This window comes from Schistocerca nitens, chromosome 11, assembly GCF_023898315.1.
Source record: "Schistocerca nitens isolate TAMUIC-IGC-003100 chromosome 11, iqSchNite1.1, whole genome shotgun sequence".
NCBI classification, from domain to species: domain Eukaryota; kingdom Metazoa; phylum Arthropoda; class Insecta; order Orthoptera; family Acrididae; genus Schistocerca; species Schistocerca nitens.
In genome coordinates, this window is record NC_064624.1 from 118,149,820 (window position 1) to 118,177,027 (window position 27,208).

At 39.7% G+C, this 27,208-nt stretch overlaps 2 long non-coding RNA genes across 2 annotated transcripts in view; both read left to right on the forward strand.

Moving 5' to 3' along the window:
* Nucleotides 1-27,208, forward strand: part of LOC126213472 (uncharacterized) — an 84,150-nt gene that overhangs the window by 24,676 nt on the left and 32,266 nt on the right. The gene's annotated exons all lie outside the window — the stretch shown is intronic.
* On the forward strand, nt 19,128-22,024 carry LOC126213471 (uncharacterized). The gene is made up of 2 exons (XR_007541189.1): nt 19,128-19,500; nt 20,238-22,024. It is a non-coding gene; the product is annotated as an uncharacterized LOC126213471 (long non-coding RNA).

Consider the following 27,208-nt stretch of genomic DNA (forward strand, 5'->3'; position numbering starts at 1 on the left):
GACGAAACCTGACAGCCCAACCACATTTCAATACCAGCTGCATTTACATGGCAGTGAAAATGGATTGTGAAACTGGAAAACAAACAGAAGTGGATTTCCAGAATAGATTTTGAAGTGTTTACGTGGGAGATTAATTTACGAAGTAAGGTTTTGGGAGCCCCATGTAAACGCGATGAATACCAATCATCGGCTGGCAAGATCACGTGACATGAGCTATTATTGGCTTACAAAAGCACATAGCAATCTAGATTTCAATGCTTTGGAAACTAACGTTCTGTGTTTGGTGGAAATCAACTATATACTTTCGTAACATGAAAATATGCAGTGTACATGTTGCTGCAAATCAGATTTTTCAAAAACGTTTTTTTCTGGGGTTTATTTCCTAAAGTGGTGGGAGGTTTTACGCCAGTGTATAAAACCTTAACCATTCAAAGGATTGATAAGTTTTATGATCCCGAGGGCAAATATAATGTCACTTAGCACAGAAAAAGCATATTTTCATCTGGAAGTTTATCTGGGAAATCGGAGAAAAACCCGGGGAATTTTTTTTGCCTTGCCTGGGTGTACACCCTGTACAGGGTCAGTCTGGTGATTGCACTTGTTTTTATCATACGGCTTTTTGACACATTGAAAAATTTGTTTCATGATAGTGTGGTGAGAGTCTAAGCCCAAAGTCATGGATAATACTTTCTTCTGTGCCCTAGTTGCTCACTGTTTTGTAGTGTGTTAAGATACAAACAGTATAAACTTCATAATGTACTGAATTACAAAGTGTAACCTAATTTGACAGTCTCTGACTGTAGTAGAAGTATATCAGTCACCAATCTGGCAACACTAAAAGGTTTGGCAGGTATGAAGGACACGGAGTGATGGGAGACCAGTGCCGCATTTAAAACTGTCGCTCCCATATCCCTAAAAGTTTCGAGCATCTCTGTCATCACAATGTAGAGCAGACTACCATTTTTCCTTTCCGTTTTCCTATTTCTTTTTACCGATCCTCCTATGTAGTCAATCACATTACATTACGGCTGTTTTGATGCAAAGATTGCATTGCCAAAAAGCAAGAGGAGCTGTAAAAGTATGCCGACTTGTTCTGTGTGGTGTTTGCCTCAAACACTGTATAGTCAGAAGTGAAATTGTTAAATATATGTTGTCTCAATTGTAGGGGATGGAAGTATTTGTCTCTGAAGGCAGTATCTATACTGTACAGGAGGAGAGTGCTGGGGAGATAATACTCGTGAAAGTAAGCAAATGACAGTATTGATGACATTAGTGTTCACTGGTATCTTCTTACTTGAAGTATTTTGTTTTAGGCAACAAATGATAATCAGTTTGACAATCAAAGGAGCTGCGTTACGGTGTATCACTGCAGGTGATATCGGCATCACTCCTCGACTGAAGCACAACTGCTGGCTGCCTGTAATTGTATCGAGAAATGGGAACTGCACCAGGCAGTTGTAGCAACAAGAGGGAAAGGACGGAATTTTTCTACCGACCTCCCAGAGCTGACTGTTCAGTCCCTGTGCAATGTGGTGTGCAGCGTACAGCTGTAGATGTGGAAATTCCTGCATCCACACCACAGCTGTATGGGCTACTCTCGCGTATGCACAGTCACCTGCCACAAGACTTGTACCCCCTGGTTGGCTTGTGCATAAAACAAATGAATTTTTGGAAACCGTCTCTAGTTAATCACATTTGAAATGAAATATTATAACTACTGCCTCTGTATTCCCAGCAAGCTAGCTACAATGAAGTAGTTCTTCATTGTTTTAGATTTTGATAGTGGATAAAACTAACTCACTTTTGCTTTATATTATTGTGTATACATGCACTGTACAGTGCATGGTGGAGGTTGCTTGGATTGGTGACATTCTTATCATCTGTGTTTTGAGTGAAAAAAAAAGATGGTTGAGGGAGGGGGGGGGGTGTTCTTGCCTAAGATGGTGACAGAATTTTCGTGATCTTTGAACACCGATTTGCAAAATTTACCTGGCAGTTCCCCAAAACACTGCTTTTCTTACAAATATTTCTGTATAAACTCTGAGCCTCTTGTACTTCATAAGAAGTCTAACATCTTACAATCATAATAGCACTTGCCTGTATAACTTCTATGTCTGCTGTCATGCCTACTTGACGTGGCATATGAATGCTGGAGTCTTCCATTCGCTTTTTTGTACTTCTGCCATTTTGTATCACATTTTGAGACAACTGTAATTTAAAAGTTACAACATAGTTGCAGAGTAAAACAGTGATCCAGGAAGTGTAGAACCAACTTTTTCTGCTGCTGATATCATAACTTTTGATCTTTAGATTACCAGTTCATCAGCAGTGACCATTGTCAGATATCAGTGCTGATTTGCTGCTTCATTTTACAGACAGGGTCAAAAGGCTCTGTAAGCTGAAGCAGCAAATCAGCACCCAGATCTGAAGATTGTCATTGCTGACTGAAACCAATTATCTAATGAACAAAAGTTTCATATCAACTGTGATTTAGTTAGAAGAAACACTATTGGTGCCCTTTAGGAAATTAAGAGTGGCCAGCAGTTTTTCGTGAAGGCAACTGCATTGTCACTCAATTTTATGATGCTATTGACCTGTACACGTCATTTCTTTTAAAGATTAACTTTACAGCATAACAGGCTGAGTTGTATTAGTCAGATGTTGAGGCAATTGCATATCTGTGAAGATACCTTAATGTGAAATAAGATTGTCACTCACCACATAAAGGAGGCACTGCTTAGCAGTCAGGCACATAATAAACAAAAAAAAATTGAAAACATAAGTGGTGTGTTTTGGAAATGATTTGTCTAAAAGTGGGAGAAACTTTTGACACCTTCAAATGATACTTGAAATATAGTGTACAGCAGATGAGGTGCGTGAAATATCTCTCTGATCTTATTTTTTAATTTCAGACAAATCACTTCACAAAACATTTGGCAATTTTTTACTCCAGAAGCCGTGAAACATGTAAATATTCATTGCTGTTTTATTACTTACATATTGATGCAATTTGATATTTTTTCAACATGAAACAAAGAATCCCATGTGTGGTGTCGATGCAACTTTTTAAGCACAATATAGCTAAGCCTTGGAGAAATGACTTTCCAGTCACTTCATTTACAATGATAGCAGCAGCTGTTCCTGAAATGTTTAAATTATCCCTCAAACAATTAAATTTTTCTTAGTAAGCCTGATTACTTTCAAGCAATTTTTATTATTCTTATTTTTTACATTGCAAACTAGACCTTATGCTGGTCAATTTGATACTTCCCATTTCTCATCTTTGTTTGGTTATGAGAATTTGGACAAAAATACATTGTGTAATTGCTATGATCCACATAGAGGCATTGAGTGACACAGGAAAATTTCAGACGACTTGAGTACTAAGTTGCAGGTTCTTAAACATGTAGCAGTTGTTGAGAAATTGAAATAACACATTTAATTTCTGTCTGCAATTTGGGAATAGTGTTGTTCGTAAGGGGCATTAAGACAACATTAAGGTGTCCACATAAGAAAGTCAGATGGTGGTAATTCAGGATAATGAGGAAACTACAGCCCATTCAGAATAACTGGTCTGTGAAAACAATGATCAAAGAAATTCACGGTGTTGTCAGCTGTATGAGCCAGTGTTGTCCTGCTGAAACCATGTGTACTGTAGGCATAGTGCTGACAAATTGTTATGCCATCAGTACTCACTGTTTACATTCCTATGAGAGTTTGATGAATTAGCATATCTGACTTTTCACACAAATCCTTCACTTGTGCAGAGGCCACTCAAGTGACTGCTGTGGGTTTTCCATAGCACAAATGAATGAATTCTGTGTGTTCGCATATTGAGCTAGTTGGAATGGTGTCTTGTCAGACTAAAACCAAAGATGGTTCATCCGTATCTGTTGTTACAGGTGACATAAACAACTGATAGGAAGTTAGAGGTTTGCCATTGTCTTAAAGTAACAACTTGTGACCATAACAAAATTTGTATGGTTGCATCTTTAAACACTTCAGGAATTCCACATGAGCACAACCAGTAGTAAAAAAGCAGAATGCTTAGATAGGATCCCACTAACTTCGAGAGACACACAATACACTGCTCATACATTGTTAAACTTCTGTTATTGGCATGTTGATGGCTGCATCTGCTAAGATTCCTGTGACCTGCAACTTGTCAGCCTTCTGATTGATGATGATAGACTTGTCTTACGCACTCTTCTCATATTTGCCTGAATATTGGCATATTCGGCTCATATTGTGTAATTTATGGTAGTGGAAAAACTGTAGAGCCTGGTAATCTAGCAGTAAGGTGTGTGCCTGGAAGCAGAGGTCACAGGATAAAATCCCATATGAACCACAAAAATTTTCAGGCTCCCTTCAATCTAGCCTTCGCCTCTCAGTGGTGGGAAGAATCACCAGGTACAACACACGGTTTGGATACCATGTTAAACTGTACACCCCTTCACTGTTTGGATAAATTGAGTAGAAAAGGGACATGCCAGTTGCTGACATGGCATCAAATTGACACTTGAACTAGGCCATTGAGCTGAGTCAAATTGTTACTAAACTCTTTGTGTAATCTGTGGTCCATTTCTTCCTCAGTAAAACAATAATCATATTAGCCTTCAAAAAGCAACGATCTGGAGGCTGTAAAATGATAACCACTGAAGAGACCATAACACCATTACCTGCAGAAGGTGGTGTGATCCCTGTAAGACATTTTAGGCACCAAACTCATTGCTAGGAGGGCACTGGTGCACACTTAAGTCATGACAGGGGGTGCGTGTGCACTTGACTGTCCACACAGTAGCACTGAAAACAGAAGTGCAGGCGTCAGAAGATGAGCAAAGGCTGTTTCCTTACAGCAGGAGTAGTGCGGGGAACACTGAATGTCCGGCCATCCTGATTTAGGTTTTCCGTGATTTCCCTAAATCGCTCCAGGCCAATGCCAGAATGGTTCCTTTCAAAGGGCACGGCCGACTTCCTTCCCTAATCCGATAAGACCGATGACCTCACTGTTTGGTCTCTTCCCCCCCAAACAAACCCAACCCAGCTGAATGTCCATAGCAATTCAGATGCTTAATGCGACCTGTGGAGCAATGGCTGTCACCATAACTCACCAGTCTGCAGTAATGAGGGCATCCACCTGCTTGGATGATTGTATCAGTAATGTGGTGTAGCATTCCACTTAGTGTGTCACTGGCCAATACATCTGCCCTACCTTGAATCACGTGTTGCGCCTTTACCATTGCATTGTACACTTATGCCATTCTTGGATGAATTTCCATTTTTTGCACTGCTGCTGCTAAGTATTGGCATACCCCTTCACTTCTTTTTTACTTTTTTAGCTTCATGTTCTTTTTCAGCACGACTGTGATGAGTGAATAATCAACATGTAAAAGTCTCATTTGTTGTCGCATCGGTGAGCATCTTTGTCCCTCTAGCCGTGAGTTTAGGTTCTCGGTACTCCTATAGGGACCACACCTTCTTTTGTAGGCAAAGGCATAACGAACCCTTCAGCGGCTTTAATTTTAAAACCTCAGGTTATTTTCTTTTGAAATGAAACTAATGCAGCAAAAAAGCAGCATACTTCCATAAGGTTTCCACTTTTTGAATGATTTGAGGTACTTAAGTTATGAATATACAGCATTTGAAGGAGTCTATCAGTAGTAAATGGTCAAAACCTGTGCAATTAGTTAATAAATAGGATGTAGTACTCTGGAAAAACTAAAAAATTGCCATTGAGATTTTATTCTTAATTCCTGTTACATCAGTGTTAATTGTCTTAGATTGTGGCATTCATCACAGAAGTTTTTGGGTAACATACATGTGCTGAATAAGGGGAGCTCACTCTAACAGTGACTTTAAAGGAAGTCTTCTGTGCAAGTTTTGTAACTTCTTGATGTCATTGCAGTTACGTGAGAATTGCAAATATGGGGAATGACTCATTCACAGTCCAAAGTTTTGAAATATACTAGTACTTTGTGTGGTGGTCATGAAGGTTGCACAGAATTCTACCCTATCTCACAGTTGCCACATAGACAATGTTGCAAATCAACTTTATGACTAGTATACGCCAGTGTTTGAAGCGTGCTGTGACTTAAGTTCAGTGAACTGCCACAAGAATTCGGCACTGGTGTGCCCATGGTGTAGTTGACTGTTGTACTTTCTGAACTTTCATCAGACCTTATCATTTGCTCTAAATCCAAAATATTGAATGTTTGTGTACAGCATGATTTTGTCAGTTCAGTGTCTTTGCTTTTGGCAGGATCTTGCTACATTTTATACTTTCCAGTAAACCCAAAAGATGGAATTTATTGATTCTGCATCTTTGTACAATGCTGCGACTCTGTATTACGATGGTCTGCAGAAAACTGTAATTATTGTAGATAAATATCCCTAACAATTTCAGTGCCTGGAACACTAAAAAGCTGAGAAACAATGTGTGTCAAAATAATTTGGCGCATGGCAAGAGGTGTGAAAATGCAGTGACCTAAGCATGGCCACAGTTTCAAGAATTTAACAAAGAAATTCGCCAAACAGCTGTGCAAATAGCAAAGTTATTTTCATTACTAGCTTCGGCAATTCAGTAGGCCATCTTCAGGCCCCGTATGCACCTTTCAAAAACATGCTTATGGGGCCTGAAGATGGCATATTGAACTGATGAAACTGGTAGTGAAAAAGTAAAATAACTTGTCTATTTGCACAACTGTTAGAATTTCTTTGTTAAATATTTGACCAACCGCTGTCCTCCATCTACAATGGAGCAACAGAGAAGTCTCAAGTATTGTCAAAAGGGTTAATATCAAGGGGCTCCGGAACGCCCTATACTTGCAATGTTAAAATGACACTTATTAATTACATCTTTCCTCACAAAGTATTTGAGGTAGGAAGTTGAACTTTTTACAGATTATTTATTGGAATATGGGCTACAACTTAACACAGGGATTTTACAAAATTTTAGTTCAGTTATTAAAGATGATTTTTTTTCAATTGTAATGAGAATTCACAACATTTTTTTGCAATTTTTTATTTATATATTCAAAAATATACAGTTTTTTGGGAAAAGGCTGTGTTAAATTATGCAGGAGGTACTGTGTAACATTTACTGAAAGTTTGAAACAAATATGTTTGGAAGATCCGTAGAAAACATGTAATTAGTATGAGAAAATAAGTTTTGGGAATCGAGTGACAGATTGGATTAACTTTTTAGTGCATTCCAGGTCCATAGGATGGATTATCTTCATCCTCTGCAAACTCCTCCTCCAGCTTCCTCCTGTTTACTCTTGCTTGTATTTCTAGACTCTTTACAGCCCTGTCTGCAGCCCGAAGGCCTTCCTTGTCTAAAGCAAACATCGCTCGTACCATGTTAGAACCTATCTTCATTCCCATATTTCTAAATACCTTTGGCTTTCCAACATTTCTCCTTTTCTTAAAAGCCTTCAGAGGATTTCTAATAACTTTACTTTTACTCATTATTATACTTCAACAAAACAGAGACTCAAGGAACAGAATTAATTACGAATATTTTCGAGATAACGACAGAGTAAATAAACATGAAACAATCGACAATCACACCAGCGATATATATTGAACCATCACAGGTTAGCCACAACACATACTTTATCTCACATCACTAAAATGTACCTGATGAACACGGATGTTAATAATAACACCATTTGACAGCAGTTTAACAGCGCCACAGTGGGTCACGCCCATGTAGAACACATTTCAAAAAAAATTTAAAAATAGTTGTAGTCTTCGGAATTGAATAAATTATATATCTATTAAAAGGTAATAGTCTGCAGATTCAGAAAACGCAAAAAGTAAAAATTGAACTTTTCATGATTTTGAGCCTTTCCGGAGCCCCTTAAAGTGTCTTGAGAAATGATCAAAGAGTGCGCAAAGCTAGTGGCTGAATTTGCCAAAATTTCTCTGTGGGCAGGGATATTCTTCTCTCTCATCTTGACAAAAGTTAGACTTTACAAGATTTGTATCGATACCACCACAGAATGGACAGACTTGCAAATGACATACAAGTGTGCACCTGTACACCTGATGATGTGATACAGATAACGTATACATCATAGGTGTGCGGGTGTTGTCTTGTATGTAATCGCCCTGATGTTCCACTGGCCTCAGTGGAGTTTTCCTTCTGGTTGAGGTGTGTACATGGATGTTCAAACTACTGCTTGCTATGCCCTTATTCATTTTCTGATTAGTTTCATTTTGGTCTTTTTTAAAATGATTTTTACTCCAACTGTTGTTGGTTCCCACAGTAGTAGTCTTGCTTCCTACCGAGGAGATTTTAAACGTAGATGCACAGGAGATATTTCTAAACTTGTACATTGAATGACTGAAATACTTTTTACTTTGCTATGAATAGCACTGTCTTGCATCGTGCTCTTAGTCTGATACTGCTTTGTAGGTTTGGAGTGCATTGTGATTGCCTAGTGAAGAGGTTGATATGGAAGGTGGCATTTCTCATAAGTGACTTATTTACACTGCATGGCATGAATTATCTACACAGGAATGTTTTTATTTTTACCTTTAAATATTTTTTTGCTGTCAGTTTAAAATTAGACCTTAAATTGAGTGTTTCATGTGAAAGTTGGATTTTAACAAAAGTTAATTCAAGTAGAGGAAGTTTCTAATTGCCACAGTTGAAAGAAACTAAATTATGCATTTAATTTTTTATTTCTGTAGTCAGTGTTACAAGGGAAAATAGAATTCTCTGTGTGCCATTTATGAAATGGAGTTGAAACAACCTAAATGTCCTGTGTTAGGTTCCAAATTGAAGGCTTAATAAACCTGATGAGCATCATTCAGGAGTCATTTTGTAACAGAATCAGCTGAAAATGTTTGGAAGAGGGCGAATAAACATTAAAGTCACAAATATTGAAGTAATTAAACCTCTCCTTGTAGGATTGGTGGTTTTTGTAAGTAGAGGGAATTTGTATTGTGAAAAGTCAGTCAATACTCACTACCTAACATTTTTGCTGGGAATAAAGGATACTTGACCTGTTGCAGATTTTTCAGTGGTAGTACTGTCTACTGTTTGTATAGTATAGCATCGGTGTATAACAGATGTCTCATCTGATAGTGTTCTAATGTTTCAGTAGATACCAGAAATTTAAGTTTTGTGTTATGTTAATGGAGCCAGCCTAAAAAATTGGTACCCATCATGTGATTCACGCAACATTGGCTATTTCGAACTCCAAGGTTCCTTTTGTCAAGACGTCAAATCTGAGTAATGTATTCTACATTGCATGGTTTTTCTTTGTTTTGGCAATATAAATGTGGAAAGAGGAGAGTCAGCTTAACGGATCTCTCTTTCACTTGCTGCTAATGCAATAAAGAATTAAGAGGACATGTATTAGTTCACTACTGTGGCAAAAGGACACCAGCCACTGCTGGCAGTGTTGTGTTGTTGAAACTGTGTGGAGCAGTATTTAAATTAGCAATATGTACTGCAGGAATGGAACACCACAAAGTGAAATCAGTGCTCCAGTAGTGATGCTTCATGATCATTAAACAAAATTCCATACTAAACTATCTGAGAGGGTACATAGTGACCCATTAAAAACGGGAAGTTTGTACTTGTTGTTGATGAAAAGCAAATTGACAATTGCAGGAAACACATGATGAGCAGCATTTGTTTGGGCTGGCTTCATTTAAACATTGCAAAAATGAAGTTTTAAGTATCTGCAACATGAGAGAAAATGCATCTGATTATTAGGAGAGACAACAGTATTTTTTGAATGCTTCAGTTTAGTGTGTGAAAGGGGGGGGGGGGGTACATTTCATATTATTGGACATGTCTTTTCCTGCTGAACTCGTAGCTGGGGTGTTGGAGAAATAATTTGGTCTCGTGCAATTACATAGGAAATCTGTCCAACATTTTATGGCCCTCGGAAAGGTATAGTATGGAAGGAAGAGAATAATTTTAAAACATGTTCTAAATGTTAAATGAAATGAAGTCCCATGCTTCTTTACAGAGCGTAGGGGAATGATGCGGGAGACCCGCACCGCCTTACTAGGCAAGGTCCTAATGGAGGTGGTTTGCCGTTGCCTTCCTCCGACCGTAATGGGGATTGATGATGATGATGATGATGATGATGATGATGATGATGATGATGATGATGATGATGATGATGATGATGACACAACACCCAGTCATCTCGAGGCAGGAAAAATCCCTGACCCCGCCATGAATCGAACCCGGGACCCCGTGCTCGGGAAGCGAGAACGCTACCGCGAGACCACGAGGGCGGACATGTTCTAAATATTGCCACTCAAGAAGCATTTCATAAAATGAGCATCTTTTGCCAAAAAAAATTCTATGACAAAACACTTAAGCATTTGTTGCTGATGTCTTGTATCATCTGTAATTGGTTGCAAATCTAGCAGTATTACTTCTGAAATTATTCTTCCACTCATGAATAGTTTGGTCTGGTGAGCATCACAAAAAGATAGGAATAATCTCAATTGTTTGTTGTCTCTTTGTTAATTTGCTATACTTGCCATGATTTTTGCAGTAACAGTCTCCTTTTGCCCTTTCTACAACAGATCTTGAGTGTTTTTTCTTGTTTTGTATCACTATACAATGTTGAGCCTAGGCATTTTGAATCAGTGGAGACCTGTTGCAAGAATTTATGCTGTACCTGATATGAACCAGGCTTTCTCACTGTAAGTTTCTTATACATGATATTGCATCTGCCTGCATTAGATAAGCTTCTGTCAGTTGCACACATGTTGTTTCTAAGTTATTCTAACCTTCTTTGCAATTACTCAAGAGTGAATGCACAACCCAGTTACAGAGCAAGGAATAAATGCAATCTGTATGACCACATGGTGCTGAGTAATGTCAAGTGTCAGCAAAGCTTTCAGAAAGTCTTTTTAGATGAGTTATACATGCAACTAATTAATAAATTATTTTCCTGTAATTCGTTAGTCTTAAGACTTTAAAAATTCAGAGGAAATAGTTTTTAAACTAGAGGTTTTCAGTTTTTAAGAAACCAAATATTATCAAATCTTCAGTTTAATAAGTCATGGTTGAAAAACATTGTCATGAACCATTTACCGAAGAGAAGAAAAAATAGTGAAAGCCAAACTCAGAATTTAGACACTGAAGAAATGTAAGAACATGCACCACAGCAGTGAACCCACGACTTCTCAGAAGGTAGGCTGAAGAAAGGCAAACTTACTTTTCTAATATTTATAGGTTTAGAAAATTTTATTATGTGTTTGAATACACTCTGATTCAGAGGGCAGCAAGTACAAAATACAGAGAGTGAAAGATTATATTTAAAAGTTGCAGTCTCAAGGGTCAAAGTAGTTGTGTGGTAGTTAAGAATAGAATGAGATAGGATTGCAACTATCCCCAGTGTTGTTCAATCTGTGCACTGAGAAAGCTGTGAATAAAACGGAAGAGAAATTTGGAACTGAATTTAAAGTTCAGGAAAAGAAAATAAAAACTTTGCACTTTGACAATGACAGTGTAATTGTCGGTAATCGCATGATTTGGCATATCAGTTGAATGGGGTGGATAGTTTTTTGGAGAGAGATCACTAGTAGATAAATATCAGACTAATGGAATGTAGTTCAATTAAATCAGACAGTGGTAGGGAAAAGCATTTGGTAATGTAACAGTTGTCACTAAATGTAACTGGGTTTTCTCTTTTAACATCATGTGGGCAGGGTGGGTTCTTCCTTGGCTCGGGTATGAGGTAGAATGAAACAGCATTTTTACATAAGATAACTTTTATTGAAGATTTGTACAACTGTTTCCTTACTCGATGTTCTGGCTCGGAGAGTGGCAGCTGTGTCGTTTGCGAAGCCTTCTGCTGCGGCAGCAGCGGCGTCTGATTACGCGTGGCAGTGTGTATCTCGTGTCGCCGTCTCGCCCAGTTGACTGGAGATGCGCATCGTGCTGTGGCCCGTTTAATTATTGAGAGCGAAGTCTTGCATCTGATGGTGATACCTTGGATGTGGCATCCCAGTGCTTCTCTTCTCTAAGCGGCCGCGTGTGTTGTGCGTCGGCCAGCGGAGCGGCGCGGCGGGGGAAGGCCAGTGTCCCGGACTCGAACAACGGACTCCCGCTTGCCAGTCTTCGGCTGCGAGATCTTCATCCCAGCTCACAAGTGACTGCTGATGTGAGGCTGTCTCCTTCCCGTCCTCACGAGTCACCCGGGTACGTAAAAAATCTTCAAATACCTTCTGTCTTCTGGCAGCGAGGCTGCTGCTTGCTATTCCATTACAGCGGCGGACTTGGTGCGTCTGTGCATGATGTAGTATCTTCTTGCAAGACTGTCTTCAGCACCGAAACTGACTGAAAACAACTGCTACTCTACTCTTCTCTTCTTCCTTCGTCTGTCGGGCCCACTGCGTCTCGCGTATTTATTCACTACAGTTTACTAGAGGTGAATGACTTCACGGTCATTGCCTCTTCTTTCACGTTGAAAAGCTTCTCGAAGAATCTTCTTAACGTCGGTCATTGGCTCTTGGAATGTAGGCGAGGGCCTTTGCTCACATGTGACGACTGAGAAACACGTGAGCCAGTCGGGCGATGCCCTGACAGCTGAATCGACAGCTTCCGCTCATGTGGAACTTGCTGACTTCACGGTCATTGTCTTTTCTGCTCTGCCTGCTGTGTGCCAGTGTGTAATTCTTCTAAACTAATCTGTTTTTCATTTATTTTCTAATTTCTACTTCACTTTGATTTCACTAATTTATTTACTTAAGTACCACTCAACAGTAAGGACACTATAAGTGATATACAAATTTTGTAACATGGGAACAAAATAACTGACAATGGCTGGATTAGAGAGGAAATTAATTGTGGACTGGCAATAGCCAGAAGAGAGAACACAAATTAGTGTGCTGAAGTAGTCCGAAGGCACAATATTTCAGCAAGCAACCAGTGCTCCAGTCGTGAGGTGCGCTGATAAACTGGCCTGTTTAGGGGTTGGGGCAGCACTTTCCTCCCTTTCCCCATTTCAGTTGCAATTCTGCCTGTTGTCCGCACCCAGCATATCTTCACTCACTCCTCGTGCCATAAAGTTGTTCTGCCAGAGGTCTGTACCTAGTTACATATGCTGCCAGAACCTCTGCTGTTCCATCACTAACCAGGAAATATGTTCGTTGTGTGGACATCTCCTTCCTTTTCTTAATCAGACGAATTGCAGGTCTCCAGCCCTTACTAACAATGTGACAACCATCATGATCAATTAGTATTTCCCGTACCTGAATCTTGGGGAAGTTAGATGCCTGTGTCAGAACCTTATCATGGTCATAATCTGATCCATGTAATTTAGATAGGTAATGCTCTGCAATTGCTGACTTGTTGGGCTACTGCAGTCTGGTATGACGGAGTTTTTGACAAAAATCTTTGTGGTATGTACTATCTAGTTTTTACAGAGTCCGCCAGAAAAATGTACACTTTGTCAGGCTCTATCAAGATATCAATATTGTTCGATTTGAGTGTGTGTTGTCGTATGGTCTTTGGTTCAACAGATGTTAATACTTTCGTCTCAGTATTGAGAAAACAAGATGGATGTAGCTCACTTGACAATCGAGCAACGAAAATGTATTGTGAAGTGGTTTTTCATCTTTGATAGTGCCATTGGAGTGCAATGTCAGTGGAGGTGGCAGTTTGAAACAGAACCGCCAAACCTCCTAACTATTAAATGCATCATTGACAAGTTTGAATTGCATGTAACAGTGTGTGATATTTGCAGAGGAGGATCGGGAAGACAGCGTACAGCTAAAAGTCCTGCTTCATCGGCTCTCATGTTGGAAATGTTCGTAAATTCTCCACAGAAGTCTGCTACGCAATGTGCACGTGAAGTGGTGATTAGCAGTACAAGTGTAAGAATAATTCTGAAAGCTGCAAAGTGGAAAGTTTACATTTCACAATTACTGCCCACGATTAATGACAACGATCCTGATCGCTGAATGCAATTTTGCAAATGTTATCAGCAAATGTTAACTGATGACGAACAATTTGTGACGAAGGTAGTGTGGAATGATGAGGCACAATTTAAACTTATTAAAACTGTCAGTCGGCATAACAGTGTGTACTGGGCACTGGAAAATCCGCATGTTCATGGATAAAGCAATTATTCAACCAGGGGTTCATGTGTTGTGTGGACTTCATACAGGGGCTTAGTAGGACCCTTTTTCTTTGTCACTAGAGAAATGTACCTGGAAATGTTATGCGCGTCAATTTTTCCAGGTAGACGTGTGCTTGATGGAACTGATGAAGAGGTCTTCCATGAACAGGATGGGACACAAACACACTACCACCTAGCCATACGAGCTTTCCTGGATGACTATTTTCTGGGGCATTGGACTGGACAAAGAGGACCCATTGATTTCCCTCCACGGTCGCCAGATCTAAAACCTAAGGACTTCTACTTGCGGGGAACTGTGAAGGATAATGTCTATAGACGTAAGCCACGCACGCCAGAACTACTTCGCCAGGAGATCACAGTGACATGTGCAGCGATCTCCACTGTAACATTGACTGACGTAGTTGCGGCGACCATGTCGTCCTCTTACATGTATAGCCACTGACGGTGAACATTTTGAACATTCAAAGTAACCATGTGCTAAACTGAAGGTTGTACAACATTTGTGATCAATTATTTCTGGCGGACTCTGCGTATGTATCGTGCCACTGGCAGGATATCTTGTAGAACCAATTTCTGTAGTCCACAGTCATCTTTGACACTGTCCTTGTTTTAGCTTGTGTTAAGAACACTGTCTTCACTTGCTGTTCCTGGAGAACTCATCTTATTCTGGATAATGCACCAAAAAGGAATAAATGCAATGGCTGCATACTCCAGAGGTTTCTCTTCTATTTCGTTGGTTATACAGTGGTTGAAGATTGTAATGCTTTCTGAATTCCCACTCCTTACAGCCATTCTTCAACACGTGAGGCAATACTGACCTTACGACTTACCTTAGAACGAAGATTAAGGAAAGACAAACCTACATTTCTAGCATTTGTAGACTTAGAGAAAGCTTTTGACAATGTTGACTAGAATACTCTCCTTCAAATTCTAAAGGTGGCAGGGGTAAAATACAGGGAGCGAAAGGCTACTTACAATTTGTACAGAAACCAGATGGCCGTTACAAGAGTCGAGGGGCATGAAAGGGAAGCAGTGGTTGGGAAAGGAGTGAGACAGGGTTGTAGCCTCTCCCCGATGTTATTCAATCTGTATATTGAGCAAGCAGTAAAGGAAACAAAAGAAAAATTCAGAGTAGGTATTAAAATCCAGGGAGAAGAAATAAAAACTTTGAGGTTCGCCGATGACATTGTAATTCTGTCAGAGACAGCAAAGGACTTGGAAGAGCAGTTGAACGGAATGGACAGTGTCTCGAAAGGAGGATATAAGATGAACATCAACAAAAGCAAAAAGAGGATAATGGAATGTAGTCAAATTAAATCGGGTGATGCTGAGGGGATTAGATTAGGAAATGAGACACTTAAAGTGGTAAAGGAGGTTTGCTATTTGGGGAGCAAAATAACTGATGATGGTCGAAGTAGAGAGGATATAAAATGTAGACTGGCAATGGCAAGGAAAGCGTTTCTGAAGAAGAGAAATTTGTTAACATCGAGTATAGATTTCAGTGCCAGGAAGTCGTTTCTGAAAGTATTTGTATGGAGTGTAGCCATGTATGGAAGTGAAACATGGACGATAACTAGTTTGGACAAGAAGAGAATAGAAGCTTTCGAAATGTGGTGCTACAGAAGAATGTTGAAGATTAGGTGGGTAGATCACGTAACTAATGAGGAGGTATTGAATAGGATTGGGGAGAAGAGGAGTTTGTGGTACAGCTTGACTAGAAGAAGGGATCGGTTGGTAGGACATGTCCTGAGGCATCAAGGGATCACAAATTTAGCATTGGAGGGCAGCGTGGAGGGTAAAAATCGTAGAGGGAGACAGAGATGAATACACTAAGCAGATTCAGAAGGATGTAGGTTGCAGTGGGTACTGGGAGATGAAGCAGCTTGCACAGGATAGAGTAGCATGTAGAGCTGCATCAAACCAGTCTATACAATGGTGGTGTCTTTATACCAGAAAAAAACTGGTAGGTTTCCATAGAGGTGATTCCAGAGCTTCCTCTTTGAAATGTACCATATACATGTAGGTGACAACTCGTAAAGTGGCTTCTGCATGGCTACTCACTCTGTCTGCTCGTAAGTACTATTGAAAAATCTCAGCATCACGACTTGCCTAAAAATGTTGGTCTCTCTCTCAAATTTCTGGCCCATAAGTTATAACGATTCTTGTGGAGGTGCTCTGGTAAAAAGTGACATTGTTGAAGCTCACAAGGATATCTGTATGCTTATTCTCAAAGTTAAGGTGTCCAACAAAATCAGTGTCAGTTGCTTGGTCCTATGTAAGGGCTCAGCAAATCCTTTAGGTAAACTACTGGCCATTAAAATTGCTACACCACGAAGATGACGTGCTACAGATGCGAAATTTGACAAAGATGATTCTGTGATATGCAAATGATAAGTTTTTCAGAGCATTCACACAAGATTGGTGCCGGTGGCGACACCTACAACGTGCTGACATCAGGAAAGTTTCCAACCGATTTCTCATACACAAACAGCAGTTGACAGGTGTTGCCTGGTGAAACGTTGTTGTGATGCCTCGTGTAAGGACAAGAAATGCGTACCATCATGTTTCCGACTTTGATAAAGGTCGGATTGTAGCCTAATGCAATTGTGGTTTGTCGTATCGTGATATTGCTGCTCGCGTTAGTCGAGATCCAATGACTGTTAGCAGAATATGGAATCGGTGGGTTCAGGTCGTATTGTAGCCTAATGCAATTGTGGTTTGTCGTATCGCGATATTGCTGCTCGCGTTAGTCGAGATCCAATGACTGTTAGCAGAATATGGAATCGGTGGGTTCAGGAGGGTAATACGGAATGCCGTGCTGGATCCCAACGGCCTCGTATCACTAGCAGTCGAGATGACAGGCATCTTATCCGCACGGCTGTAACAGATTGTGCAGCCGCGTCTCGATCCCTGTGGAAGTTACATTTCAGATGTGTTACGACCCGTGGCTCTACCCTTCATTCAATCCGCGCGAAACCCTACATTTCAGCAGGATAATGCACGGCCGCATGTTGCAGGTCCTGTATGGACCTATGTGGATATAGAAAACATTAGACTGCTGCCCTGGCCAGCACTTTCTCCAGATCTCTCACCAATTGAAAACATCTGGTCAATGGTGGCCGAGCAGCTGGCTCGTCACAATACACCAGTCACTACTCTCGATGATCTGTGGTATCGTGTTGAAGCTGCATGGGCAGCTGTATCTGTACACGCCATCCAAGCTGTTTGACTCAATGCCCAGGCGTATCAAGGCCGTTATTACGGCCAGATGTGGTTGTTCCGGGTACTGATTTCTCAGGATCTATGCACCCAAATTGCGTGAAAATGTAATCATATGTCAGTTCTAGTATAATATATTTGTGCAATGAATTCCCTTTTATCATCTGCTTTTCTTCTTGGTGTAGCAATTTTAATGGCCAGTAGTGTATATGTCAGACACCAGTTGTACCGTAAATAGAATGTAAAACTTCGGTCTGTCCACAAAGTGTCAGTGGACCTGGTGCTCAGACAGAGCTTCGTAACAACCTTTTGTCACAAGTCAGATTCTTTAAGAGGCACCATAGTCTTCCTTTTCACCCTCTGTGTAGGATGAGTGTCAATCTTCATGTGAGCACTGTCTTATAGAATGCCTGCATTTTCTCAGTGTAGTCCCTTTGAGATAGGACCACAGCTGTGTTGCCTTCAGTAGCTGGCAAGACTGCAGTATCTGAATCTTCGTAATTCCCACATGGTACCCTCTCCCTACTACAGATCTTAAGTTTCATAAGACTTGTTTTAGAGTGTGACAGATTTTGTGACCTACTTCTTCAGGTGGAAGTCTTGCAGCTTCCTCTTCCACTGTGCTGATGTCCACGATAAGTGCAGATTTACCAGTTGGAGTGTCTTCTTAGGAAGTGAAACCACAATCTGACCTAGTTGGTTGGCAGGTCGCATCAGAAGGTAGTCTCTGGTACATGCCAGACTTTTTGATATCTACTGACCTTTGTGCGGAGTCCACTCCAGACCATGTGACACCATTAATCCATTCCCATGTCAAGGATTGGAACTTGTCCAGCTGTAGATGTAATTTGAATAGTTCTTTGTTAGTCAAATCAACGCACCAGGGAATAGTGTGTCCTCTCTTCCCTACCATGGCTAAACTGGCACGTTTCTGGGTTCTTCAGTCTGCCACAGACTTGATGTGATGTTATCTTGTTGAAGTTCTGCACCAAAAGTTCTTCAGCTTCTTGGAAGGAATGCAGAAGCAAATGGCTCAACAAGTAATGTAGTTTCTAAAGTCTTTCCATGCTGTGGTACATCTACCCATAGAGGTGTGGGATGTGATTCTTCATCTTCTATGGGCATTCTTCATGACAAAATAGTTCACTGGTGAACAGTCAGTCTGCGTCCAATGGGCACAAATTACATCATTAAATGTCTCTTCAGAAGGTATTTGTCAAGAATGAGGCCTTGCACGTAAGTGAAAAATGGGCAGAAACAATTCATACAAGAAACGAATAGAAGTTTTTAAAATAAGTTTCTAGAGAACACCACAAAATTAGGTAGGTTGATCATATAACCATTGAGGATGTAATGACTCAAATTGGGAAGAAAAGAGATGTGTGGCTCAACTTGACAAAAATAAGATTGATTGAGGTGTAACAATTTTTGAAAGTGACAAATGCCTGAGTACAGTAAATAGGTTCAAATTATGCCTTGCGCAGGATAAAAAAAGTATGGAGAGCTGCATCAAACAAGTCTTTGGACTTACAGCAGAAAAGAAATATGGTTTCATGGAGATTGTTGTGCGCTCTCTCTCTCTCTCTCTCTCTCTCTCTCTCTCTCATACACACACACACACACACACACACACACACACACACACATTTGACCGCACTTTGATTTTTATTTTGTGTGTGTCTCTCTCAGTTGAAGTGGTCTGTTCCAAAACTGGTCTTATCCATTTTTTATTATTTATTTATTTATTTATTTATTTATTTATTTATTTTTTAATGAGTGAAGCCTACTCCGAATTTCTTCAGTACCCAGCACATTGACTGATTAGTCTCTATTCACTCAAAAGTTGTTCTTTACCGTAGAAATTATTAGCTAAAAATCAGTATCGTTCCAAAACTTGCCTTATTTATTCCAAGTGTCATTCCAATAGTTGCCTTATCCTACCAGCCATTGAAATTCTTAATGTTCCAGTCAAAGGAGACACGCGATATTTTTCCCACGTTTTTACAGCTGTCGTCAATAAAGTCTGAAGACGTGCAGTTTTGTGACAAAATAGGATTACGATGGAAGAAAGAATTACTTCAGCTCCAAAAGGCAAAGCAAGATGCCGTAAAAGTAATCCTGCTTTATGGAAGAAAACAAAGGAAAAATATAAAAGGTAAGAAAGACATCAAATTTGTGTAGTGTGTTTACACGACTGGTTTAGGCTCTGGTGTCAATGATCAGTGGATGTATAAAGGTTAACAAAATGGCGGTGGTGGCTGCTGAAAATACCTTTTAGGTATTCACAAATTTTTAGTAATACAATAGATTGTTTACGCAGATAATTTTTTTTTTATTTATGGTGACGAGCAGTTTCAAAACTCCAGGGCTTTATCATCTGTAGAAGATCGCCCAAATATTTACTCCATACAAATTTTTTGATTCAGATAAACCTCAAAGTGTGAAATAGCATTTTCTGTAACAGTTATGGTGATGGTCTGAACAAATTTATACAGCTACAACCACTGAGAAGAATAATAGTAGTAGTAAAAATAATTATTGGCATATTTGAGGAGTGTGCTACCACCTAGTGGGATTTATGTCAATCAAATGGGGACATACGTCTTGCAAATGTCTGTTGTAATGTGCTGCCACCTAGTGGCATTGATGTAAACTGTTACGTTTAACAGTATTCAAAGAATTTAATTACTACTACATCCACAAGGCGTCAAAACTGGTTGTTCACATGCTCTTATGCTCTTACAGAGCAGCTGCCACTGCAAAACGGGAATGTAACAATATTATATTCCTCTGATTTAATCAAACAGGACGTTGGGATTTTATTATCAGTGTCCTCTTCATGTCCCATTTACATCAGGAGCTATTTTCAGGCCATTATTTTTATTGTTACAGGCATGGGCCAATGGAACTACCACAATGCAGTCATAATGGACCAACGTACAAACGCAGGAAATTAAGGATGTTAGGCATTCAACAGTTCCATAAGAACTTCTACAGCTCTCCCAATAAAATTGAGCAAGACACTTTTATACTGAAATATCTGAGAGCAGAAAAACCTGAAAGAGACGCTCAAAAGAAGGTAGCAGTAGGAAGAGTGTTGCTATTGAGTATTTTCTTAAACTTGCTGATACCGATACATTTAAAGTAAAAGTGCGTCAGAAAAAATTCATCACTATTTTACATGTGAGTAAAGATAGAATTCAGAGAACTGCCAGAAATCACTACCAAACCGGTGAAATGCCTAAAGAGAAAAGAGGTGGTGCTAGAGACAGGCCACAGTACGATGCAAAGAGACCATCTGTAAAGTCTTTTATTGAACGTTTGAAGTGCTGTGGAAGTCACTATTGTTGAGGAAAATCGTTGCAAAGAAAATATCTTCCCGGAAACTTTAGCATTGCAAAGTTACACTGCATGTATAATGCAGAGGTTTGTCATATGAGAGTGAAGCGATGGTTCTTTCACAACAGGTTACAACGTCGGTTTTGGTCCACCTGTAAAAGATGCATGTTCTACGTGCATTGAATTTAAGGGAAAAATTGAGCACACGAAGGATAAGTCGGAAAAGAATTCGATGATTATTCAGTTTAGCATTCATAATTTAAAAGCTTAAACTTTTTACGCAAAGCTGCAAGAAAAAGGGATGCTATGCTAACAATGTCATTTGACTGTCAGAAAAATTTGGTTAAACCTAAAATACCGAATCAAATTGCCTACTACAGTCGTCAGATATACACCTATAATTTTACAGTTGTGATGGGCCATTCACATACTGAATGGACAGTACAAAATGTTTTCACATATACATGGATGGAACACGAATACAAAAAGGAATCAAATGAGATACCCTCTGCAATATTTGACACTTTCTAAATGTGATTTATCGAACTACTCAAGTTTGCAACTTCGTGCTGATGGCTGCGGAGGACAGAATAGAAACTCTACAGTGATAATGATGTGCACCTATTTTCTGTCAAAAGTGAGCCCCCCTCCCCCAATGTGAAGCGTATTGAACTGATATTTCCCATTCCAGGACACTCCTTTCTGCCAACGGACAGAGTATTTGGACAAATAGAGGAGGACATTAGGACCAGGCCAGTAATTTGCAGCCCAAGAGTATGAAGATATTTTTGCATCGCATGCTCAGGTTTCTAAATTGGGTGTGGATTGCACAGTGAGAGACTGGAAGAAGGCTGCTGACAATATGATGAAAACACCAAGTAGCTAGCATTTCAAATTTTCTGCAGCAAAGCGGCTCTTCTCGTGTAAAACGTTTGAAGGAAACGTGACAGTACAAGGAGAACCGAATTACAATGTAGACTGTGGTTCAGGAAGGTCTGTGATGAAGAAAGGTAAGTTTGATGAATATGGATGTTACACAAGTTGTGTCCTGAGGAGTGCCCTTGAACCCAGCCAAGATTAAGGACGTAAAGCATTTGCTACAAAAACATTTTGGATTGGAGTGGAAGGTGAATAAAGAACTGGCTTTCTATAAGAATTAGTTAGCGTCCAATATTGGAGAAAGAAATTACTACCCTGAAGAGACTATCAATGAATATTGTGAAATCTTGAGAGGATTTGACAGACTTAGCTATTTGAATTCTGCTCTATGAATAATTATGTAGAATCATTGTTTACTATGAACTGTGTTTTTAAGTTCTAATAAATGAGTATAAACTGAATGTGTCAGCACTACCACAAATGCACAAAAAGTATATTCCTGAGTACCGCACTTGCAGTATGCTGCAACAAAACTTGTCTAATCCTGGATATAAAGCAACATAACCAATTTCTTGATGGGAATAATTATATTCCCAATTAATCATGACTTTATTTATTAAAATTATGCATTCCTACCAGGAAAAGGGTTCAGTTTCTGTTGGCATTAAGAAGTTCTTAGTTTTTTGTCTCCTGTAAAATTTCATATCATGGATAAGGCAAGTTTTGGAACAGATTGCCTCAGTTACAGGTTGCAAAAATCTTCAGATTGTTAATGCTGTGGTGTCATTGTCAAGTAGGTGCTAGCATATATTGCAGAAATTGTAATCTACACACATGACATTTAAAATTTTGTAATTAAGTGACCTGTTTCATAAAAATATTAAAACATACAGAATAATGTTCCAAATCATACATGAATGGTTAGATTAGGCTCTTGTTGTAATTCCTGCACATATTTCTAGGAATCCAGACATGGAAACCTGAAATTCAAATCGAAACCATTGTATGCAGGACCACTCTCAAATGTAACAGAATAAACAACAAAATATTTTCAGAAAATCTCTGAAAACATTCCTGATAGAAACCCGTTTCTAAAATATAAATGATTTTATGTGCACTAAATTGCAAGACAAATTTCAGTGTAATACCACGTACAAAATGAGATGTAGCTTACAGAAACTACAAAATAGGTTCTTAATCATGAAGTTGTCAAACTATATAGAAATATACAGTGTGAACCAGAACTCAGTCTTTCAGAGGTGGTGGTACAGACCTAAATAAGGAAAAAGTTCTATAAACATGGGATCTCTTCTACTAAAATGTACTGACAGCTCTTAAGATATGCATTTTAAAGCTCATGTCTACTTCAGTTTTTCCTGTTTTTGGTTCATACTACCTCCTTCCAAAATATGGAAATTTCCTTGTTTTTGTTCCATACTACCACCTCTGAAAGTTTGATGGTGATGGTGGAACTCTTGTTCACCCTGTATGTACATAACATATATTACGTAATCAATGTTGTAATTAGAATGCTTCCCTCTTTCCTGATGAGGCAACAGTTTGTTGCGAAAGCTTGAATTTTGTGTGTATATTTGTGTTTGTTTGTGTGTCTATCGACCTGCCAGCGCTTTTGTTTGGTAAGTCTCATCATCTTTCTTTTTAGGTATATATAGAATATAGATTTACACACTCATAATTTTCTAATCGCTAGTTATTAGACATATATGTATTTTTGACATCTATGATGCATATTTTTTATCCATGCAATGTATGTAGTTTATGGATCAAATAATAACACAATTTTTTTTAAGAAGTTGGCTGGAAACATGGTGTTAAGATTTCTTGTAATGACTGTACTTGTTGATCTGCACTTGTTGATCTGTTGAAGCTAAAGTGGCCAGCCTGTTTCTCACATTATTAATAGATAATTACGTGAATTGGTGGACTGCTTCAGTAACTGGAGGTTTAAACAAGTGGAAACTCTACATTGTTAATTGAATGATTAGTGCCACTGTCTTTGGTGCAGAAATATCTGGTTTCTATTCCTTATACCACCTGCTGCCTTTTGTCCAGAAGTGTCTGGGTTTGATTCTGGGTACCTCCTCTGATTTTTGTGAGGTAGGAAGGTCTTGAATGGGATCCACTTAGCCTCGTAATGCCAAATGAGGAGCTGGTCAAATAATGCAGGAGTTGCAGCGCCATCAGGAGTTGTCTACTGGCTTTAACGGCCGGAGGGATTGGAGACATGATGGTCACGTGTCCGAAAATTATAGGTTGCCCCCCCCCCCCCCCCCCCCTGTCATACTGCATTGTAGGCAGCAATCAGGCCTAATCTGTGGATGAGAGTGGCATGAATTGTTGTGATTGTACTTAAGGCAAATTCCATGTTGGTTCCTTGGAAAGGGTGCAGCTGATTTCCTTATCTGATCCAAACTTGCTCTTTCTCTAATGGCCTTGTCATTGATGGAATGTTAAACCGTAACCAGCCTTCCTTTTCTGTGAACTGTTTTAAGTTTTTCTGTAAGCCATGTAACATTTGTGATTATAGTATGTTGTAATGAAATATGTTGACCCAAATAATGTTCGTGGCTGTTCATTTGTGTCTAATTGTGTTGCCAATTGTGAAAGATTTTTTGTGATAACATGTATTACGATGTTTGAAAATAGCTATAAGGCTGATACTGCAGTAATACAGAATAATGGGACACTGCATATTCAGGTAACACAAGAAATAAGACCCTACTGTCCATCTCCAACCTGTCATTTTCTTTTCAGCCTTGAAAAACTCATATTTTGTGATCTGTTTCTGTGGTATGAAATGTTCCATGTCCTGCAGGTAAGCAGTGGTGAAACCTTAGGCATATTTCATATGTGAGTCAACCTCGTGATGAAATACATGGGGTGGGGGGGGGGGGGGTTGGTTGACTATTCCACACCAACTTGCTGCTGTAACTTGAGGGATGTTCAGTAAGTAATGCAAGACATTTTTCTTTCTTGGCCACTTTTGGTTGAAAAAAATTCAGAATTCGCTTTGACACCATGAAATATTCTGGCTTCTGCCCGGAAGTTTCATGAAGTTCTGATAGGTGGCGGCACCATACGTAACCTTCAAAATGGCATCTGTAACAGAGTTGCATTGCAATGAGAGAGAGATTCCTTGGAGTTTCTTTTGATGGACGACTTTAGCGTCACACATTCGTAGGTGCCGGCAGTGAACAAAAGCACGGTGGGTCATTTGGCAGAGCATCTGTCACTATCACAAGTCATGCAAACCTGTCATATCTTCCACGTACTGGCAGGCCGCACTCATCTGCGATTCCTGCAGTGTTGAAATATGTAAAGACATTTCTTTCAATGTGATGATGGACCACTGTCGATCACTTCACTGCTCTGGTAGTGCTGACACACTCGTGCACCAGTCGGGATACTCAAAGGTGTGTACTGACTGGGTTCCTTGCTGCCTAATATATCATAAAGAGCAATGAAGAACCATCTGTGCAGAGTTGCTTGCATGTTAAGAGGCTGATCAGGACAATTTTTGTTGACCATTGTCACGGATGATAAAAAATGGGTTCATCACTTCGAACTGGGAACATAATGGCAATTTGTGGAGTTGTGACACACCACTTCTCTGAAGAAAACATTCAAAGCCAGTGGTCGTAGCGACAGTTTTCAGGGAGTCTGGAGGGGTTATTCTGTGTACTGTCCTCCCTATTGGTGCAACAGTCAACTCTGAAGTGTACTGCGGTATCATCAGAAAACTGAAGAAACGACTTTAGTGTATTTGTTACTGCAAAAGTGCAAACGAAATTCTCCTTCCCTATAGCAACGCAAGGCCTCTCACAAATCGGCACACCTGAGATCAGCTCACAGAACTTCATTGTACTGTTCTTAATCATTTGCCCTACAGCCTGGACCTTCTGACTTCCCCTATGTTTGGCCCAATGAAGGATTCACTTGGGGGAAGCAGTATGTGTATGATGGGGAAATTACTGATGGAGCAAGTCGTTGGCTCCGTCGACCAGTAGAATGGTGCCATGCAGGCATAGGCCATTAAATTAAGGTAGTGTAAGGCCATTGCATTGAACAGATTGTGTTGAAAAAATAGGATTTTGTGGCTGAAAGAATTGGGAATAGTGTGGTGTATCGGAATCCTGGATAAAACCAACCTGCCTCCAGAAACGACAATGTGTTGCATTGCTTATTGAAAGTCCATTGAATCTTTGTAAGAGGCTCATTAACATTGCTGGTTAATGATGGAGAGGTTCAAGGTTTTATTGACAGTGCTTGTTTCAGAAGTGTAAGTGTTCAGATGTCAACAGGTACACACAAAACAATGAAAAAAATCACTAGCTTTCAGACAACTCTTTATGAGCTGCACGTGTGTGAGATAGGAATGTACACGCCTGATGCCTCCCTCTGAGCTGTTCAGCCACTGTCCCTCAACCCTCCATCCTGCATCCAGCCTCTGTCCTATACTCACTCCACCAACAGAAGCTCTTACCCTCACCAGTCTGCATGCCTAACCACAGGCATGTATTCAACTGGTACAATGTGTGTGTGTGTGTGTGTGTGTGTGTGTGTGTGTGTGTGTGTGTGTGTGTGTTTCATTCGTTTTTTGTGTGCCTGTCAATGACTCGACACTACTACTATTCAATGAGTTGTTACCTTCACCCCTAAGTTATTTTGTGCTAGCAATTTCCGTACCATAATTAGTGACATTGTCACATAAGCTACTGCAGCTGTGTTCCTCTGATTACTCAGAGGACACGTTATCTGCAGTAGTTTGGCAGATTTTATGTGGTGAGCTGTTCAGTCTTGCACAACTGCTCTTTAACCTGACACAGCCTCTCAGTATGACCCTAATAATTGCCTCAACTTCAATCTTGATTTGAGGAGGTTGATATTCTGAATGCAGTCCAACATGAAAAATTGGTTAGCACAAATTAGTACTGTGGTTTGTAATCCACAATGACAGATAAATGTGAAAAAAAACTAATCACTATTTCACTTAAAATGAAGATGGTTTTGCTTTAGGTAGTGCACGTAGAGAGAAGAGAGATCAGAAGGGATACCTCTACACTTTAACAGTAAAAATAGATCAAATTACGCCAGTGTCAGAGTGCCGTATGTTAGAGAGAATGTAAGAGAGCAGTTAAACATGGAAAAACGGGAGAGTGCATTGCACATTGGGTTCATAGCAGATAGGTCCCAATGTTCCCATGCCTGGTCATTTATTTACTAGAAAGAGCTGGTGCATTTGTGAAACAAATGGGTATGGAATTGGTTGCAAATCCAGATTGGTTGGAATGTTGAAGAGGAGCAGCTGCAGCATAGTGTTCAGAAATGTTTGTGGTGAAGGTAATGAAGTTTTATTGACTATGATTCCAGATTGATTACAGGCTGTATTGCCTTCATTAGTACAGGGATGACACGAAACATTTCTTCAACGTTTGTGAAAGCTACTCACCCAAAAGCTATCTCATTTAAGAGAGAATCATATTCAGGGGAGATACCTCCAAGGAAAAAATTATCCTTTCAGCAGGATGTCGTTCGGATCTATTTGGAAAAATTATCCTTGTTTGTCATGGGGAACATGTAAGAAAATTTCAGTCAACAGATAGCACGAGTGGTGACCACTTTTT